The following is a 20,450-nucleotide window of genomic DNA, read 5'->3' on the forward strand; positions in this document are numbered from 1 at the left end:
ATTAGGTCTTCTTGTTTCCCTTTGAAATAGCTTCTTTTGTCCATCTGATAAAACAACCTCGAGTACTCTTTTTAAAAACAATAATTAAGATATAATTGACACATTATATTAGTTTCAGGTGTACAACATAGCGATTCAATATCTGTGTATATTGTGAAATGGTCACCACAATAAGTCTAGTTAACATCCACCACTATACATAATTACATATTGTTTTCTTCTGATGAGAAATTTTAAGATCTACTCAGCCACTTTCAAATATACAATATAGCGTTATTAACTATAGTTAATATAAATATAAATAGAGTCAACAAGTGCGTTACATCCCCAAGACATTTATTTATAGCTGGAAGTTTGTTATTCAACCCTCTTCATCCCTTTCACCCCCCATCCCGACCCCCCACCTCAATTACTCTTGAGGGAGCATAAAATCCTCATACTGACTAATCTGGGTACTTCCAAATTATTTGTCGGCTTCCACTCAGATCTTGCATTGAAAATCTCAAAGAGAGAGTTTAGATTTTCTTTCCTTCTCACTGCCTGACCTGACCAAAATGTCATGCATCGCTACTGGCCTATTGCTACATCCAGGAGAGTCACTTGAGGAATAGACAAAACTGGAAGAAAAAACACATCGATAATTTATCATTACATTGTCATCAAAAGCATGGAATTCACCAACGATGCCTAGGAAGAAATTGGGATCATTTATGGAATAGTGTAAAGAGAATGTAGGAGATGTCTCAGCTGAAGAGAAAGAAGCTACAAAAAATAATTATGAAAAAGATGGAGCAATAAAATGCATCAGGAGATTCAGGAGCATAAACAGAGTTAAGGGAAAAAAATGACCCATATTTTCTTAGTTACTCATTATGGAGAGCAGGATCAATTCCTAAAAGGTCAAGTAATTCTGATTCCGATGTATTTGATGATAATGTTTATTACTAATGGTAATTTGTATTTTCAACTATCATCATGTAATGCTGATAATTTGCATATATAATTTATATTTCTATAGTTATTGCTACTCTCCTCTTAGACTAGTGACCATTATTTTGAGCGACAAAAACACAGTGCCTTGAGATTATCAGTCTGTTCATTATATGAGTCAAGTTATTGAATTTTTGTCTTGCATCAATTTTTATTTCATTGATTGATTGTCATTTAGATGATTCGGATGTTCACACATAATTATCAAGTCAAATCTCAGTATTTATTTAGCATTTCTCTCTTCAGTTATGGTTGGAAAATCTGTCCCTAACTTAATATTACAAAAACATATGCAGGTGTATCTCCAGATCGCTTTTACATTTAATTATTCATTCCATTTTGACTATTATAGCTTAGCCTAGAGAATTAAGTAAATGTGTATTACTTCACTCCTACACACCATTTAAACGGATCAAGAGTTGCTTGCCCCGTATGCTGTCCCCAGGCTGCAGCCGCCTGAGGGGACTCGCCCGGGGCCCCGCCCTCAGAGCTCACACCCGCCGTGCGCTCTCGCCCCGGGGCCGCCCCGCCGATCCTCCCCCGCGGCTCTGCGCGCACAGGCCGGACGCTCGGAGCGGCGCCGGGCTGCCCTGCTCGTCCTCCTGGGCGCAGCGGCACCTCTGGACCGAGCACGCGCACCAGCGGCCTCCTCGCAGGCTCCGTGCCCGCGCACGCGCCCTCGCGTCGCGCTCCTGGCGGAGAGACCTGCGCTTGGGCCGGGCTCCGGGCGGTTCTCGCGCTGCCGTTCTCGCGGGACTTCCGCGCTTCGGCGGCCTTTCTGACAAGCCGCCGCGCCCAGGGATGTTCAGGTTGGAGCGACACTTCCCAGAGGGCAGCGGTCACGCCAGATCTTCGGCTTCCATTCCGTTTTCGCGCGCTTCTCCCTCTTTGCAGGGTGAGTGGAGCTCATTTGTGGATGTATTAGCACAGGATGCGGGAATCCTGTGAAGCGAGTCACTTCAGAGCCCGACGTGAACCAGGAGGGGTGACGGCGGAAGCGCTCACAGTGTGGCGGCCCGTAGTAGGGACACCAGTCCTCACGGGACTCTCGGGCCTGAACGGCAGAGGACGGTGTGTGTCTGTGGGGACAGACGGGCAGCGTGTGGCGGGGTGTGTGTGAGAGACGCGAGTGAGTGGTGGGATGCGCCTCCGTGCCGTGGGTGTGGCTGCGAGGCTGTGACAGGTGCGTGGCTGTGCTGGGGTGACGGGGATTTGGTTGCATGTCCTTTACCTGTGCAGGTGTGATGGCTGTGGCTCTGTGGCGTCACTGTCTGGTGGCTCTGGGTTCCCTGGCGCTTCCTCCTCTTTTCTCCTCACAGCTGCTTGGCTGCAAGAGGGAAGTAGGACATTGAGCCCTAAAGGAAGATTTCCAGCCAGGGGGCACCGAGGTTAGTTTGGGAAAGCCTGGGGAGTTCTCTACTTGGGAGCTCTGAGGGGCAGCTACTGTCTCAGAGCCTCGGGGTTCCCAGAGCTCGGACCCCAGGAACGTGCTGTAAACCTATACCCGTAGTCCAGGCTCTGTCGTCTTTTCCATCTGTTTATGTGTATGAGCAGGGCGGGTGTGGACCTGGAGAGTGTCGTGTAAGGGAGTCATTCTGTGCCCCAAGAAAAGCCTGGTGCCTCGTGACTTCCTCCTCAGTCCTGCCATACCCCAAAGAAGAACCTTGGGGAGGGGAAAGAATTGTTTTACACACAAAAGTCAACATTGAGGATGGTTGATTTTCTTTCATAAAATCATTGATTTTAAATTATTGATATAAGAAAAATTTAACAAAACTTAGCAATAATATCTGATTTTTAGTTGTCTTCCCAAAAACATGTCCAAATACTAAATGAAATAGAAGAAAATAAGGAATCATTTTATTTACCCACATGCCTTTTGTTGCTGCTTAAGGGCACTGTCAGTCTTACTAATGTTCTCACTTCATGAGACGCTTGATCACATCGGATTTTTTGAGCAGGTTATGATTCACAAATGTCTCTTTGTTTCTGCTCCATTTCGGTGGGAGGGAAATTTCTTCTTTTCTAGAAACTCTTGATTTATAAATTAAAAATGCATTCTCAAGTAAAAGTCCTGATTCCCCCCCCCTTTTTTTTTGTGAGCATTATCAGAGCAGGGCTGATAAGCACAATTTTATCCTAAAAAGGCAAATTGTTTCTTTTATAATACCCAGTTAGGGGACATGCAATGTTCTTCAATAAAAATAGCTAACATATTTATACAGGATTACAACATATTATTAAGTTTTTATGTAGATTATATTTCTCTAAGATATTCATGCTTAAGAAGTGATCTTCATACTCCTGCCTCTACTGATGAAAAACCCAAGACACTAAAATGTCATGAACTCCAAGAGCAGTTACATTTAGAAAATCTGAGAACAGAATCTATGTCTTAAGTTTCAACTGGATACCTTTCCCCAGTTATGAGTGCGTACTTTACACTGGGACCAGTATCATCGTGATTAATAATCCTGTACATGCCATCACATAGCAGGACCAAATTAATTAACCTGTTCCCTGTTAGATTTTTGTGTTTCCGGTTTTGGTTGTCAAAAACTGCGTATTGAAGATACTCGTATCTCTTCTAGCCCAGTCTCTTCTAGCCAGTGTTTACGTATTCACTGACCAGATTATTCTCTCCTATGTGCTCAACTTAGTAATATTAAGAGCTATAATGGAGGAAGGAAGAAATTAAGTCCTATAAAGAAATGACTTGAGCTTCCCATGTCAGGACTGTAGTTGCATGAGAGATGGAGATCCCATTTGGCCAAGCAGGGAAAGACTGACATTCTCACAGACATGAGTTTTCTAGATACATGTGATAAAGCCCAGCAATGAACGGTCTCTGGAGGCTGAGATCCAATGCTCTGTGAGGTTTTTGGAATTGAATAGCAATATGAATTAGTGATTGTAATATATGGATCATGGTTCTTGGTAAGGAATTTCTGAATGATGAGTACAATGAATATTTTATTATTGACTAGGATGTGCTGAAATTGAATGACCTTGGTATAATTCTGCATCATCATACATCGAGTATTCTCTAAATCAGGAACCGCAAAAATGTTCAGTGAAGGATTGTTAATGGCCATAAAAGAGAATAAAAACATAAGCTGTTTAAGTTATCAGAGATGAAGAACAGAAAAGACCTTAGATATGTTGTCCAACCTAGTGTATAGAAACCTAGTCATCTGGAGATGATTACATCTGTTATAACTGTAAGTTTGAGTGCTATGCAGCCATTCAAAATATTTGTTAAAATAAGAAAACTATGTGGCATAGGATTTAACATAAAGAACTTGAGGATTGAAGACATCCCTTAGTTTATCAAACCCTCTTATTTTTCTGTCCCTTGTGACAATGTCTTTCTTTCATTTGGAGTGTTTAGCCCATTTACATTTAATGTAATCATTGATACAGTTAGATTAAGGTCACCCATTTTATTATTTTCTGTCTTTTCCATCTGGCTTTTGTTCCCATATTGCTCTATTTTGTCTTCTTGGGTTAATTAAGTATTTATTTAAAATTCCATGTTAATTTGCTTCTTTGCTATACTTTGTGATCATTTTTAGTGGTCACGGTCTGTATTATAATATATATTCTTAACTATTCAGAATCTACTTAGAGTTAATATTGAACTCTGCTCTTACTCGTCAAGTGTAAGAACCTTGCAATTTATAGCCCCATCTTCTATATTGCAGCTGTCATATATATTACATCTATCTTTATATAAAACTATAATACCATGTTTTTAATAACATCTGTATTGATATAGAACACAGCACATATTTAAAGTATACACTTGGATTCGTTTATTTAAAATTTTGATATAATAGACATATAACATTGAAGGAGATCTGGCCTAAGAACATGAATGTGCTTGCATACAGGACATTTCATGGAGCTGAGTTGCGGCTGAGCTGGCTTGCAAACAGGATGTTCTGCCCATTCCTCTTATGGCCCTTCCGGGGAGAACATTGCCTGCAAACAGGAGTGTTCTCAGATCCTGGAATTCAGCCTAGGGCTGGGAAACAAACACAGCATTGTAAGCACGTGAGCGTGCTTGCATAGAAGCATGTATGATGAGTCACCGCCTTTGGCTAGTTGCCGGCTTTGTCTAGGGGGATATAAATATAAACAGCCCGTGCCAGACGGGGCTTTTTTTCTTCCACTGTCGACACCGGTGTCCGTCTCTTTTTTGGGGCCCCAACTTTCTTCATTTCGTCAGCAACATCACATTATATTAGTTTCAGGTGTACAACATATTGATTCAATATTTGTATATATTGAGAACTGATCACACTAAGTCAACAGTATATTTACCTTTCGCCTGCCTATCCTTTGGATTATTTTCATCATAAGCTCACTTCTGCCTATAATGTACATCATACAATGCATCATTATTATTTTTGCTTTATGCATTTAGTCCTTTTTTAAAGAAATTTTAAAAATTCATTCTTCCACCACTTCCCCTCCAAAATTCTTACACCTGGCAGACACAAACTCAGGAGATCTCTGAGAGCTTTTTATCTATTAATTTAAACCAAGGGGTAAGAGAATTTGATTGGAATACAGCCACACCCATTCGTTTATATATTGTCGATGGCTGCTTTCCAGCTACAACAGCAGAGCTGAGTAACTACAAAAATATTTATTATCTGGCCCTTTATGAAAAAAACTGCTGATCCTCAGTTAACGGCAGTAGAGGAATTCCTGAATGAATGTCACTCAGGGGGATGCACTGCGGTGGTGCTCGAGGCTCTCTGCCTTGGGCTTCTTCCCTCCCCCTTGGCTTTCACTCACCAAGTGGACACAAAGTAGAGAGCAGCTTTGGTCTTCCTAAATATACGTTAGTGACAAGGTAGCTGGCATATTTAGGGGATTAAGAATTCCTTAATAACCAGACACCGAATAGCCAGACAGCTGAGGAGGACCGTGCAATAAAACCGCATATAACAATGAATAAAACCGCATATAACACTTGAGGCAGAGTATAACATGCTTGGCCATGGCATATTATTCTCTTGAAAAACTGCTCAGTTTTTCTTGTGAATATTTTATTCATAAGTTTTGTACAAATATTCAAAATTGGTATTAATATTGATTTCATACATTAATACTCAAAATTAAGAATTTAATAGTCTTAAATTTTTGTTATCGCCATTACATGTCCATTAAAAGTTAGAGGTGCAGGCCTGGTGGTTAAGCTTGCATGCTCCACTTTTGTGGCCCAGAATTCACAGGTTCAGATCCTGGGTATGGACCTATACACTGCTCATCACAGCATGCTGTGGTGAGCATCCCACATACAAAATAGAGGAAGATTGGCACAGGTATTCACTCAGCAACAAACTTCCTCAAGCAGAAAGAGGAAGATTGGCAACAGATGATAGCTCAGGGCCAATCTTCCTCACCAAAAAATAAAAAAAAAAAAACGTTCAACTTGATTGCAAACCCATATGGCTCTGTTTTTTCATTTCATTTCCTTTCTTGCGATTTTAATATTAGAGTGTTAACCACTTTCCCAAATTCATCTGACAGACTAGTGTTTCCATTTCTACTTTGTTTGAAGCCAACAGATTACCTGGGTACCTGCCCCAGCCCAATTCCTTTGAGCACTTCTCATCCTGGTAGTACCGCTGGGTCCCACATAAAAGGAGCATCTCTAAATGAGCCCCTCAGTGAAAATCAGGTATCATGTGTTCTTGGCCAATAGTATGCTGGAGCTCAGGGCCAGTCTACGAGAGTATAAAATGCCATGTGGCTACTTAGCCGTGTTTCGATACTTACCAGCAAACTTAACAATAGTGCAGATTCTTTAATGTGTGAAGGTTTTAAAGCAGGGTGAGAAATATCCACTAATGGTTTTATTTGTTTAATGTATCATGCCTAAAGTTATAATTTGTCAAATAATTGTCATTTCATTAAACTATCAACATCCCTCTAGATTTGCACTGTCAGATACAATAGCCACTAGCTACTTGTGGCTATTTAAATTTAATTGATTAAAATTAAATAAAATTAAAAATTGAATCCTTCACGGGTACTAGCCATAACAAAGTGTTCACTAGCCATGTGTATCGGACTTTACAGATAAAGAAGTTTTCTATCATCATAAAACTTTCTATCACATAGGAATATTCTGAATACCTACATTTTACATAAATAAAGAGAATTTTATGGATTTAACTAATTAAATACTGCCACACATTTAATCATTTGCAAAATTAATTGAGTACTGTAAAGCATATGGTTAAAATCATAAATCTTTGTCAGATATTTGAAAGCATCTTAATTCTTGTCTAGTAGAAACAATATGCAAAAATATTGTTTAAAAATAGTAAGTTGGAAAAATGTTGACTTACATTTTGTTATTACCATTTTTATGTTTATACTTACTCATATTCTCATTTCTTACCGTATTTCCCCTGTGATTATGATAACTGGATGATTTTAGATAATTCCTGCAGTTTCCATGTTTTTGCCTGACACACACACACAAAGTGTAATCACAAAAAGTGAATGTTTTGGATCTAGCTTATCAACCAAATATTTCTCAGTCAGGGCCTAGGTGTTGGTGACCTTGCGATGGAGGCCCCTAAATATCTTTCCTTTATTTCCTTCTTACAAATACGTGATTGAGATGGGTTAAGTTATAGTTTCAGACCCTTCCTCCCCTATGATAGAGTAACAAGGATAGCAGGCACTCTTTCACCTCAAACAACTTAAAAATATAAAAATATGTGTGAAATGACAGTGTTCAGACATTAGTCAACTGCTCAAGACTAAGATCCCTGACTGCATAAACAGTCAAGGTGAACCCTATTATTTCTCCAAACGTAATGAACCAATAGCCACAGTGGAAAAACTCCATAATATATGGAATATTGGGTAAAGTACGCAAAAGGAGACTGGCTTAATAGAGAGGAAAAATTAGACCTATGACATAAAAAAGCCCTTAACTTTTTAAAAGCTATTCTGGTCTTGCCTAACAAAGCTTCAAAATGCACCTTGAAAGGATCAAACACTTTCCAAGTTATACCACCTGCAAAGAAGCAGGAAAATGTGATACACAATCAGGAGAAAAATCAATATTCAAAACTGACTCAGATATAGAATTAGTAGACAGGTTATTAAAATAGTTATACCTATGTTTCATATGGTGACAAAGGTAGAGCAAAATATGAGCATGTTAAGAGAGTCATGGGAGATTTTTAAAAACCCAAATTAAACATATGGAAATGAAAACTACAATGCCTGAAATGTAAACTACATTGGGGAAATTAACAACTGATTAGGTACTGCAGAGGAAAGATTATTGAGGTTGAAGGTATACTAATCAAAAAGAAACAGAATGAAAAGACTGTAAACTTATCAGTGAGCTGTGAGACAACTTTAAGTGAACTAATATTGTCATTAAAGCTCCCAAAGAATGAAGAAAGAGGAGGGGACTGAAAAATTATTTGAAGAATATGGTAAACAATTTTCCAAAATTGATGAAAATTATAGACCTAAAATTAAAACTCAGTGAACTGTAATCATAGGAATGTAGAAATATAAACCAAGGCTGATCATAACCCATGATTTTGAAACAGTGATGAAGTAAAGAGGAAGTCAGCAGAGAAAGGAGACTCATTATATAAAGAACAAAAACAAGAATAAAATCAGATTTCTATTTGGAAACAAGAAGGTAGAAGGCAATTGAGCAAACTCCTTCTGCAGTGCTGAAAAGAAAAATATTTCCTTGAATTCTATGTAAAGTAAAATATTTTCGTAAAAAAGTAAAAATTAGTGTATGTCCAATTTTCTCACAGACATAAGAAATGAAAGAATTGATTTAACAGCATACCTGCACTATAAAAATGTTAAAGTCCCCCAGACAGATAGAAAATAAAATCAGATGAAAACTTAGATCTACACAAGACATGATAAAAATGTGTGTAAGTATATTTCTTTCTTATTTTTTAAATTAGTAAAAAGATAACTGAGTGGGACCCTCAGAATGGTGTAATGAGGAGCTTGGCAATTTTCCCCACAAAGCAACGATGAAACTGAATAACGTTATTAAAACAATTACTTTCACTCTGTGGAAATTGAGCAAACACATAAATGAATCAAGAAGCATTTATTCAAGCAAAACTACTGAACTCCAGGAAGGGACAATGGGAGTGTCCAGAGTTTTAGCCTAGGGATGCTCCCATCTGCCTCTGGCTTTGTTTTACCAGAGTTGAACAAGCTCTGAAAACCAGCAGCATTGAGCTCTGGGAGACTGACATGAGTTGGAATGGAGTCTGGAAAAACCCCATGCCTGGAGGTGTTGTGCAAAAGGAGTGTGAACCTCAGTGCAAACAACTGGGGATGGATAGCCAACACAGACGGTCTGAGGGTGCAATATCATGAGACTAACCAGAGGTTAAGACAATTCTGGAAATGAGAAAGCCAGAGAAGTTCTTAATAAGATTTGACATATTCGTGGTGGTCCGGAAGGTTGGTTTATGCATAAAGTTGTGAGAACCCTAGCCATCTGTTCATCTCTGGCTGAATATGAGGCCTTGAGTATGCAAAGAGGTGACAGGAGAAGGCCCTGCAGAAAGTAAAAAGCCAAGGATTTGTTTGTTTTATTTTATTGAGGTCATAATAATTTATATCATTGTGAAATGTCAGTTGTACATTATTGTTTGTCAGTCACTATATAAATGTGCCCCTTCATCCCTTGTCCCTACCCCCCAACACCCTTCGCCTCTGGTAACACTAAACTGTTCTCTTTGTGTGTTAGTTTATCTTCCACTTATGAGTGAAATCATATGGTGTTTGTCTTTTTCTGTCTGGTAAAAGCCAGGGATTTTAATGTGTTTCCCAACCAACACTCAGAGCCATTGCCAAGGGGTAGAAGGCTCACCTAATCAAGGGGCTTATGGACAACATCTGAGCATTCATTGGCTGACCACTAAGCTATGCTGACCCAGAAGTGACGCTGTGAAGCCAGGCTTAAAGGAAAAAAAGAATTTAAAAAATAACAATAAAGTGGTTGGAGACATCAGCATCTCCACGTTGCAAAGGAGACAGATTACAGAATTAGCCAAGTCAGTACACAAAAAACAATATCAGTTCCTGGGGGAGTAGTAGATCTAAATCCAGAGTTGGTGCAATATATTATCTAACATGTCCAGTTGTCAACAATAAAAAATGGGAACTGCAAAGAAATGGGAAAGTGTGAACCATACATGGGGAAAAGTCAACAGAAACTGTTTCTGGGGGAGGTGAAGATAGTGGACTCAGGAAAAAAATACTTAAAAGGAGCTACTACAAATATATTCAAAGATCGAAATGAAACCATATTTGATGAACTAAAATAATGTGTACAATGGCTCATCAAATAGAGAATCAATAAAGAGAGATTACTTTTTAAAAACATAATAGAAATTCAAGATATAAAGTGTTGAATATCTCAAATGAAAAGTTCCAAAGAGAAGCTCAACAGCAAATTGAGTTGTCAGAAGGAAGATTTTGTGAACCTGCTGATAGGTCAATGGAGATTATCCAGTCTGAAGAAACAAAGATAAAAGGAATAAAAATTAACAGAATGTCACAACCTGCTGGGAAAACAATCAAGCATAGCAAGCATACACGACAGAAGTTCCAGGAGTATAATAGTTACTTTGAAGGAGAGTAGAGAAAAGGACAGAAGAGTTCTTTGAAGAAATAATGGCCCCACATTTCCCCAAATGAGGAAAAACCAATCTACAAATCCAAGAAGGTCAACAAACTTCAAGTAGGATAAACAAAAGGAAATTCACATATAAACACATCATAGTCAAGCTACTGAATGCCAAAGACAAGTAGAAAATCTTGCAAGAAGCAAGAGAAAGAGGACTCATTATGTACAAGGGAACCACAAGCAACTGACAGCTGACTTCTCTTCAGAAACAATGCAGGCCAGATGACATTGAAAATGCATTTTTCTCTTTCTTTCAACTGATTGTAAAGATGATTGCACAAAACGATGAAAAAACTGTAATATTGGACCTATATAAATATGTAATATATGAAAATTGCACAAAGACAGGGAAGAATGGAGCTATATCGAAACAGTTTCTAAACCTTACTGGAAGTAAATATTAATCTGAAGAGTATTATGTTAAGATGTATATTGTCTTCCCTTGAGTAACTACTAAGAAAATAATTCAGGCTATTAAGACAACCAGTAAAATGTTTCTCTAGAAAAAAATATATTTGATATGAAAAAGCAGTAAAAAAGGCACAAAAACACATAAGACATAGGAAACAGCAAAATGGGAGATAAAAAGTTAACAATATCAATAATTGAATTAAATTTGAAATGTATGAAGTACTCCAATTGAAAGCTGAGATGGTTGGGGCCAGCTCTGTGGCACAGTGGTTAAGTTCATGTGCTCTGCTTCGGTCACCCAAGGTTTGCAGGTTCTGATCTCAGGTGGGAGCTATCAGCTCTCATCAGGCCACACTGCAGCAGCATTCCCACTAAAGCAGAGCAAGATTGGCACAGATGTTAGCTCAGCAACAATCTTCTTCAAGCAAAAAGAGGAAGATTGGCAACAGATGTTAGCTCAGGGCCAATCGTCCTCGGGGTAAAAAAAAAAAGCAAAGATTGTCAGTCTCAAAACAAAACAATATACAACTGTATGCTGTTTACAAGAGACAAACTTTAAATTCAAATAGACAAATAGGTTCAAAGTAAATCATAGTAAAGTACACCATGCAAATAGTAACAAAATAGCTGGAGTGGCTATATCAATATCAGGCAAAATACTGTTTGATGCAAAAAATGTCACTAGAGACAAAAAGGAATATTTTATAAGGAGGAAAAGGGAAACTTACATAAATATTTAACAATTATAGACATAAACATATTTGACAGCTGAGCAACAAAATATATGAAGCAAGTCTGGCAGAATTAAAGAAGATATAAACAAATTGTCAACAATAGCTGGGGTCTTTAATATGCCATTCTCAGTCTGGGTCCAATGAAGGAAGAGAAACCTCACAGTAATTTGAACAGGAAACTGTTAATATAAATGACTAACTATTAATTAATACTTACATAAGGGGATTAGAATAATGAGAGATTAGCAAGTAAGTAAACAGTACGCTACAGAGTATAAGACTACAGATATAAGGAACACTAAACAGGGGTGAGATTGAGAGCCCATGGGAGATCCACTTGACAGGACTGAGATCCAGACCTTGTGGGAGAGGGCAAGGCCTTTACTTACTGAAAGGACTCTGCGAGTAAGCCATGGTAATGGATCTTCAAGAAGCCCACCTCCTAGTGTGCTGTGTAAAGCTGTCCGTGGGGCATCTCACCAGAGATACTTAAGTGCGAACCTGTGCAATGGAGGACACACATGGAAACTGCTGATTACTGTGAGCTGCTGGCACCAGGCACTGGAGATGCTCTGAGTGACACAGGAGCCAAGGGGATACTCTGCCATAAAATAACCCAAGGATGAGTGTGTGATTAAAGAGCACAGATGTATTTACAGAGCAGCCAGAATGAATGAAACTATAGCTGAGTCAATAATTTTTTAACTGTCACACAGCATTCCCAATAATGGAGAGAAAAACTAGATTAAAAAATGAATATGAACAATCTTATCTGCCAATTTGATTGACATCACATGTGTAGAATAGAGGCAGAGACCATATGCTAGGCTATAAAATGACTCAATATATTTAAAAGAACTGAAATAATGTAAAGTTCTCCTATCACAACATAATTGAATTAAAAAGCAACAGAAAGAAATGTGGGAAAAATCTCAAAGTTTGGAAATTAAACTACATGCTTCTAAACCGCCCATATGTCAAAGAAGAAATCACAATGGAAACTAAAAATAATTTGAATGAATGAAACAAAAACAACATCTCACAACAGATTAGAAGTAAACGAGGATGCAGAGGAAAATTTATAGCTTTAACACCTATATTAGAAAAAATTATTTTAAATAAATACCTAATTGTTCTAATTGAAGGTAGAAAAGAGGAGCAAACAAAACCAAAAGCAAGCAGAAGGAAGGAAATGATCAAGAATAGAGCAGAGATGGAAGTCTATTAGAAATAATAAAAAATTACAGCAAAGATACAGGGTACAAAACCAACTTACAAAGATCAGTTGCATTTCTATACTCTAATAATGAACTAAGAGAATTCAAGAATACCATCCCATTTACAATTGCAACAAAAAGAATAAAATATCTAGCAGTAAATTTAATCAAGGAGGTAAAAGACCTATACAATGAAAACTATAAGACATTACTGGAAGAAATTGATGATGACATAAAGAAATGGAAAGATATTCCATGAACTTGGATTGGAAGGATAAACATAGTTAGAATGTCCATACTACCTAAAGTGAGCTACAGATTCAATGCAATCCCAATCAGAATCCCAATGACATTCTTCACGGAAATAGAACAAAGAATCCTAAAATTCATATGGGGGAACAAAAGAACCCAAGTAGCTAAAGCAATTCTGAGGAAAAAAAAAAAAAAACAAAGCTGGAGGCATCACAATCCCTGACTTCAAAATATACTACAAAAATATAGTAATCAAAACAGCATGGTACTGGTAAGAAAACAGGCACACAGATCAGTGGAACAGAAGAGAAAGCCCAGAAATAAAACCACACATCTACAGACAGCTAATCTTTGACAAGGGGGCTAAGAACATACAATGTAGAAAGGAAAGACTCTTCAATAAATGACATTGGGAAAACTGGACAACCATATGCAAAAGAATGAAAGTAGACCATTATCTTTCACCATAAACAAAAATTAACTCAAAATGGATCAACTACTTGAAGGTAAGACATGAAACTATAAAACTGTTAGAACAAAATATAGGCAGTAGACTCTTTGACATGGGTCTTACAAAGATCTTTTTGAATACCATGTCTCTTCAGGCAAGGGAAAAAAAGAAATAACTGGGACTTCATCAGACTAAAGAGCTTCTGCAAGGAAAAGGGAACAAGGATCAAAATGAAAAGACAACCAGGGCTGGCCCGGTGGTGCAGTGGTTAAGTTTGCATGTTCCATTTTGGCGGCCCAGGTTTCACTGGTTCGGATTCAAGGTGTGGATCTGGCACCACGTGGCAAGCCATGCTGTGGCAGGTGTCCCACATATAAAGTAGAGGAAGATGGTCACCGATGTTAGCTCAGGGCAAGTCTTCCTTAGCAAAAAGAGGAGGATTGGCAGTAGTTAGCTCAGGGCTAGTCTTCCTCAAAAAAAAAAAAAAAGAAAAGAAAATATACTAAGGCAGCAAGGCAGAAGAAAATAACTTGCAAAGGAACCCCATCAGGCTTTCAGTGGATTTCTCAGCAGAAACCTGACAGTCTAGGAGAGAGTGGAATGATCTATTCAAAATCCTGAATGACAAAACTTCCAGCCAAGAATACTCTATCCAATGAAAATCTCCTTCAGATATGACAGAGAAAAACTTTCCCAGATAAACAAAAGCTAAGGGAGTTCATTGCCACAAGTGCCCCCCTACAAGAAATCCTCAAGCAGGCCCTCATATCTGAAAAAAGAAATAGGAAAGGCGCTACAAAGCCCTGAGCAAGGAGATGATAGGCAGGCAATAATCAAGAAGTGGCAGATCTCTATCAGATAAGGTTAGTAAACAATTCTAACGTCAAGGATAATATAAACAGAAAATACCAAAACAAAAATGACCTCATCTTTTTATCCATAGATGCACAACACAGGTTGGAAAAAGATATGACAAAATAACTTAGAAGGGAAATAGTAAAGGGATGGAATCAGTATAGTCTAAGGAAGTAGGAGGCTGTCAGAAAATGGACTATCTCAACTATGAGATTGTTTATATGAACTTAAGGGTAACCAATAACAAATAATCAGAACAGACATCTTTACAATAAACGAGGAGGAAAAGAAGAAAAACAACAGAGAAAACTACCTAATCAAATTGGTAGTCCAAAATACATAGGAAGGAAACAAAGGAAATGCAGAAGAACCAGGAAATGTGTGAGAAGATGGGAGTGTTAAGCCCTATATATCAATAGTCTCTCTAAATGTAAATGGATTGAATTCTCCAATCAAAAGATACAGAGTGGCAAGATGGATTAAAGAACAAATGCCAACAATATGCTGCCTCCAGGAAACATATCTCAGCTCTAGAGACAAACATAGGCTCAGAGTGAAGAGATAGAAGACAATACTTCAAGTTGATGGCAAACCAAAGAAAGCAGATGATGCCATACTTATATCAGACAAAGTAGACTTCAAGATAAAACTGATAAAGAGAGACAGAAAGGGGCAGTGTATAATAATAAAGGGGACTCACCACCAAGAAGACATAACACTTATAAACATGTCTGCACCCAACAGGAGCACCAAAGTACATAAAGCAACTATTAACAAAGCTAAAAGGAGATATTACCAACAACACAATAATAGTAGGGGACCACAATACTCCACTTACATCAGTGGATGGATCATCTAGACAAAAAGCCAACAAACAGATACTGGACTTAAATGAAAAACTAGATGAGATGAACATAGTAGACATATATAGAGTCCTCCATCCCAAAACAGCAGAATACACATTCTTCTCAAGAACGCATAGAACATTCTCAGGGATAGAGCAAATATTGGGAAACAAGGCAAACCTTAATAAATTTAGGTAGATTGAAATGATATCTACTATCGTTTCTGACCATAATGCCGTGAAACTAGAAATCAACTACAAGAAAAAAGCTGGGAGAGGAACCAAAAATGTGGAGACTAGACAACATGCTACTGAACAACCAAAGGGTCATCAAAAAAATAAAGGAAGAGATCAAAAGATATTCAGAGGCAAACAAAAATGGAAACACCATGTTGACTCTTATGAGATGCAGTAAAAGCAGTCCTAAGAGGGAAGTTTATAGCAACACAGCACCACGTTAACAAACAAGAAAAAGCTCAAATAAACTATCTTAATCTACACCTAACACAATTAGAAAAAGAAGAAGAAACAAAGCCCAAGCTCAGGAGAAGCAGGGAAATAATAAAAATTAAGTGCAGAAATAAATGAAATAGAAACAAAAAAGACTGTGAAAGGATCAATGAAACAAGGAGCTGGTTCTTTGAGAGGATGAACAAAATTGACAAACCCTTAGTGAGACTAAGAAAAAAAGAAAGAAGGCTCAAATAAATAAAATTAGAAATGAAAGAGCAGAAATTTCAATGGATAGCACAGAAATACAAAAGATTATGAGAATACTATGAAAAACTATATGCTAACACACTGGACAACCTAGAAGAAATGGATAAATTCTTAGACTCTTACAACCTCCCAAAACCGAATCAAGAATAAACAGAGAATCTGAATAGACCAATCACAAGTAAAGAGATTGAAACAGTAATCAAAAACCTCTCCAAAAATAAAAGTCCAGGACCAGACGGCTTCTCAGGAGAATCCTGCCAAACATTCAAAGACAATTTATTACCTATTCTTCTCAAACTATTCCAAAAAGTTGAGGAAGATGGAAATTCCCCTAACACATTCTATGAGGCCAACATCACCCTGATCCCACCACCAGACAAGAACAATACAAAGAAGGAAAATTACAGGTCAATATCGCTGATGAACATAGATGCAAAAATCCTCAACAAAATATTGGCAAACTGAATACAGTAATACATTAAAAAGATCATACACCATGATTAAGTAGTATTCATACCAGGGACACAGGGATGTTTCAACATCCACAAATCAGTAAATGTGATATAACATATAAACACAAAAGGAGGAAGAAAAACCACATGATCATCTCTGTAGAAGCAGAGAAAGCATTTGACAAGATCCAGCATCCATTCATGATAAAAATTCTCAATCAAATGGGTATAGAAGGAAAATATCCCCACACAATAAAGGTCATATATGACAAACCCACAGCCAACATCATACTCAGTGGGGGAAACTGAAAGCCATCCCACTGATAACAGGAACAAGACAAGGATGCCCACTCTCTCCACTCTTATTCAACATAGTACCAGAGGTTTTGGCCAGAGCAATTAGGCAGGAAAAAGAAATAAAAAGAATCCAAATAGGCACTGAAGAAGTGAAACTTTCACTCTTTGCAGACGACATGATTTCTATACATAAAATGTATAGAAAACTCTAAAGAATCCATTGGAAAACTCTTAGAAATAATCAACAACTACAGCAAAGTTGTAGCATACAAAGTCAACGTACAAAAATCAGTGGCATTTCTCTACTCTAATAATGAACTAATAGAGCAAGAACTCAAGAATACAACCCAATTTACAATTTCAACAAAAAGATTAAAATATCTAGGAATAAATTTAACCAAAGATGTGTAAAACCTATACAAGGAAAACTATAGGACATTACTGAAAGAAATCGATAATGACATAAAGAAATGGAAAGATAGTCCATGTACACGGATTGGAAAAATAAACATAGTTAAAATGGCCATACTACCTAAAGCAATCCACAGATTCAATGCAATCACAATCAGAATCCCAATGACAATCTTCACAGAAATAGAACAAAGAATCTTAAAATTCGTATGGGGCAACAAAAAACCCAGAATAGCCAAAGCAGTCCTGAGAAACAAGAAAACTGATGGCATCGAAATCCCGGATTTCAAAACATATTACAGAACTGTAGTAATCAGAACAGCATGGTACCAGTACAAAAACAGGCACACAGGTCAGTGAAACAGAACTGAAAGCCCTGAAATAAAACCACACATACATGGACAGCTAATCCTCAATAAAGGAAGCAAGAGGGGCTGGCCTGGTGGTGCTGTGGCTAAGTTTGCACATTCCTCTTTGGTGGCCCAGGGTTGGCCAGTTTGGATCCTGGGTGTGCACATGGCACCACTTGGCAAGCCATGCTGTGGTAGGCATCCCACATATAAAGTAGAGTAGGATGGGCACAGACGTTAGCTCAGGGCCAGCCTTCCTCAGCAAAAAGAGGAGAATTGGCAGCAGACATTAGCTCAGGGCTAATTTTCCTCAAAAACAAATAAATAAATAAATAATAAAGGAACCAAGAACATAGAATGGAGTAAGGAAAGCCACTTCAATAAGTGGTGCTGAGAAAACTAAAGAGCCAAATCTAAAATAATGAAAGTAGACCATTATCCTTCTCCATAGACAAAAATAGACCCAAAATGGATCAAAGACTTGAATGTAAGACCAGAAACTATAAAACTTCTGGAAGAAAATATAGGCAGTACACTCTTTGTCATCAGCCTTAAAAGGATCTTTACAAACATAGTGTCCACTCAGACAAGGGAAACAAAAGAAACAATAAACAAGCGGGACTTCCTCAGACTAAAGAGCTTCTGGAAGGCAGAAGAAACCAAGATCTAAATGAGAAAACAACTCAGGAACTGAGAGAAAATATTTGCAAATCATATATATGATAAGGGATTAATCTCTGCAATATATAAAGAGCTCACGCAACTGAACTATGAAAGAATAAATGACCCAATCAATAAGTGGGCAGAGGATATGAAGAGACATTTTTCCAAAGAAGATATACAGATGGTCAATAGGCAGATGAAAAGGTGCTAAACATCACTAATCATGAGGGAGATACAAATCAATGCTACAGTTAGATATCATCTTATGCATGTTAGAACAGTTACAATCACCAAGACAAAAAAATAACAAATGTTGGAAAGGTTGTGCAGAAAAGGGAACCCTCATCTACTGGTGGTGGGAACGCAAACTTGTGCAGCCACTTTGGAAAACAGTATGGAGATTTCTCAAAAGGTTAAAAATAGAATTACCATATGACCAGGCTATCCCACTACTGGGTATTTATCCAAAGATCTTGAAATCAACAATAAGAGATGTATGCACCTCTAAGTTCATTGCAGCATTATTCACAATAGCCAAGATGTGGAAGCAACCCAAGTGCCGAACGACTGATGATTGGATAAAGATGATGTGGTATATATATACAATGGAATACTACTCCACCATAAAAAGCACATAATCGTCCCATTCACAACCACATTGGTGGAACTTGAGGGCATCATGTTGAGAGAAATAAGCCACACAGAGAGAGAAAAGAACATATGATTTCACTCATATGTGGAATATAAACAAACTTATGGACAAAGAGAACAATTTAGTGGTTACTGTGGCAGCAGGAGAGTGGGTACAAGGGGTGAGGTGGCATATCGATATGGTGTTTGATAAATACTGATGTACAACTGAAATTTCACAATGTTATAAACTAGTTAGACCACAATAATTTTTTTTAAACTGGTTTTTTGGAAAGTTCAAAAAAGGTGAGACAACATGAGTGACATCAGCCTCATGGTGGAATTTTCCCCCTTGTCACTCCCCTCTAAGTTACAGCCAAATGGACATGCACTGACCAAGAGAGGATTTCCTATACAGCACTAGAGGATGCCTAAGAGATCCATGCGTCTATACATCTGAAGGTGGGTGGACTCAACCCCCAGTAAGCAGTGGAACTAGGGGAGAAGCCCCCACCACCCTCCCTGAGTGGCAGCAATCCAGGTTGTGGATCCTCACACAGTGGCTTGCACAAGTGGTGAGGACAGCCCAGCCTGGCCTGTGTGACTGCTGGCACAGTGGAGGTGGCCTGGCCCACACAACTGTGAGCAAACGGGGTGGGGGCAGAAGAAATAGCCCCTTTGCCCCAGCAGTGGCAGGTGGAACCTGTGACCAGAGGCTTCAGGAAACACAGCAGATCTGGTGACCTAGCCCCCACTGGTGGCACCCCCCAACACCAGCTCAGCAGCAGCAGGAGATACATATAGTTCTCCAGGTCCCTGGCAGGGATAGTGACACCTGTGAACCCAGCACCCCTGGCAGCAGTGCAGTGAGCACCTTCAGACAACCCAGGACAAGCATCACCGGTCATGATGGGGCAGCAGCATCCAAGCCTATGGGAGCCAACAGAAAGCCAGGGGGGTCTCAAATAGACCAGCCTCACTATACCTGGAAGACCTAGAAAAAGAATAAACAAAGCCCAACATCAGGAAAAGGAAGGAAATAATGAAATCAGAGCAGAAATAAATGAAACAGGAAGTAGAAAAACAATAGAAAGGATCAATGAAACTAAGAAGTGGTTCTCTGAGAAGATAAACAAAATTGACAATATCTCAGCCAGATTCAGAAAAAAAGAGAGAAGACTCGAATAAATACAATCAGAAATTACAGAGCAGTAACTACAATGGACACTGCAGAAACACATTGGATTACAGAAGAATACTATGAAACACTATATGTCAACAGACTGAATAGCCTGGAAGAAATGGATAAATTCTTAGAACCATATGACCTCTGAAAACTGAATCATGAAGAAATAAAGAATCTGAATACACCAATCACAAGCAGAGATTGAAACTGTTATCAAAAGCCTCCCAAAGAAAAAGTCCAGGACCATACAGCTTCTCTGGTGAATT

General features: G+C 38.3%; 1 protein-coding gene across 1 annotated transcript in view; it reads right to left on the reverse strand.

Annotated features, from left to right (window-relative positions):
* Positions 1–3,560: 3,560 nt before the first annotated feature.
* The window catches only part of LOC139043319 (protein piccolo-like), an 89,690-nt gene continuing 72,800 nt past the window's right edge, over positions 3,561–20,450 (reverse strand). The window contains exon 3 of the transcript XR_011500407.1: positions 3,561–5,011. The gene's annotated coding sequence lies outside the window, so the exon portion shown is untranslated. The remainder of the gene's footprint in view (positions 5,012–20,450) is intronic.

The sequence above is a fragment of the Equus asinus genome, unplaced genomic scaffold, assembly GCF_041296235.1.
Source record: "Equus asinus isolate D_3611 breed Donkey unplaced genomic scaffold, EquAss-T2T_v2 contig_2, whole genome shotgun sequence".
Classification (NCBI taxonomy): domain Eukaryota; kingdom Metazoa; phylum Chordata; class Mammalia; order Perissodactyla; family Equidae; genus Equus; species Equus asinus.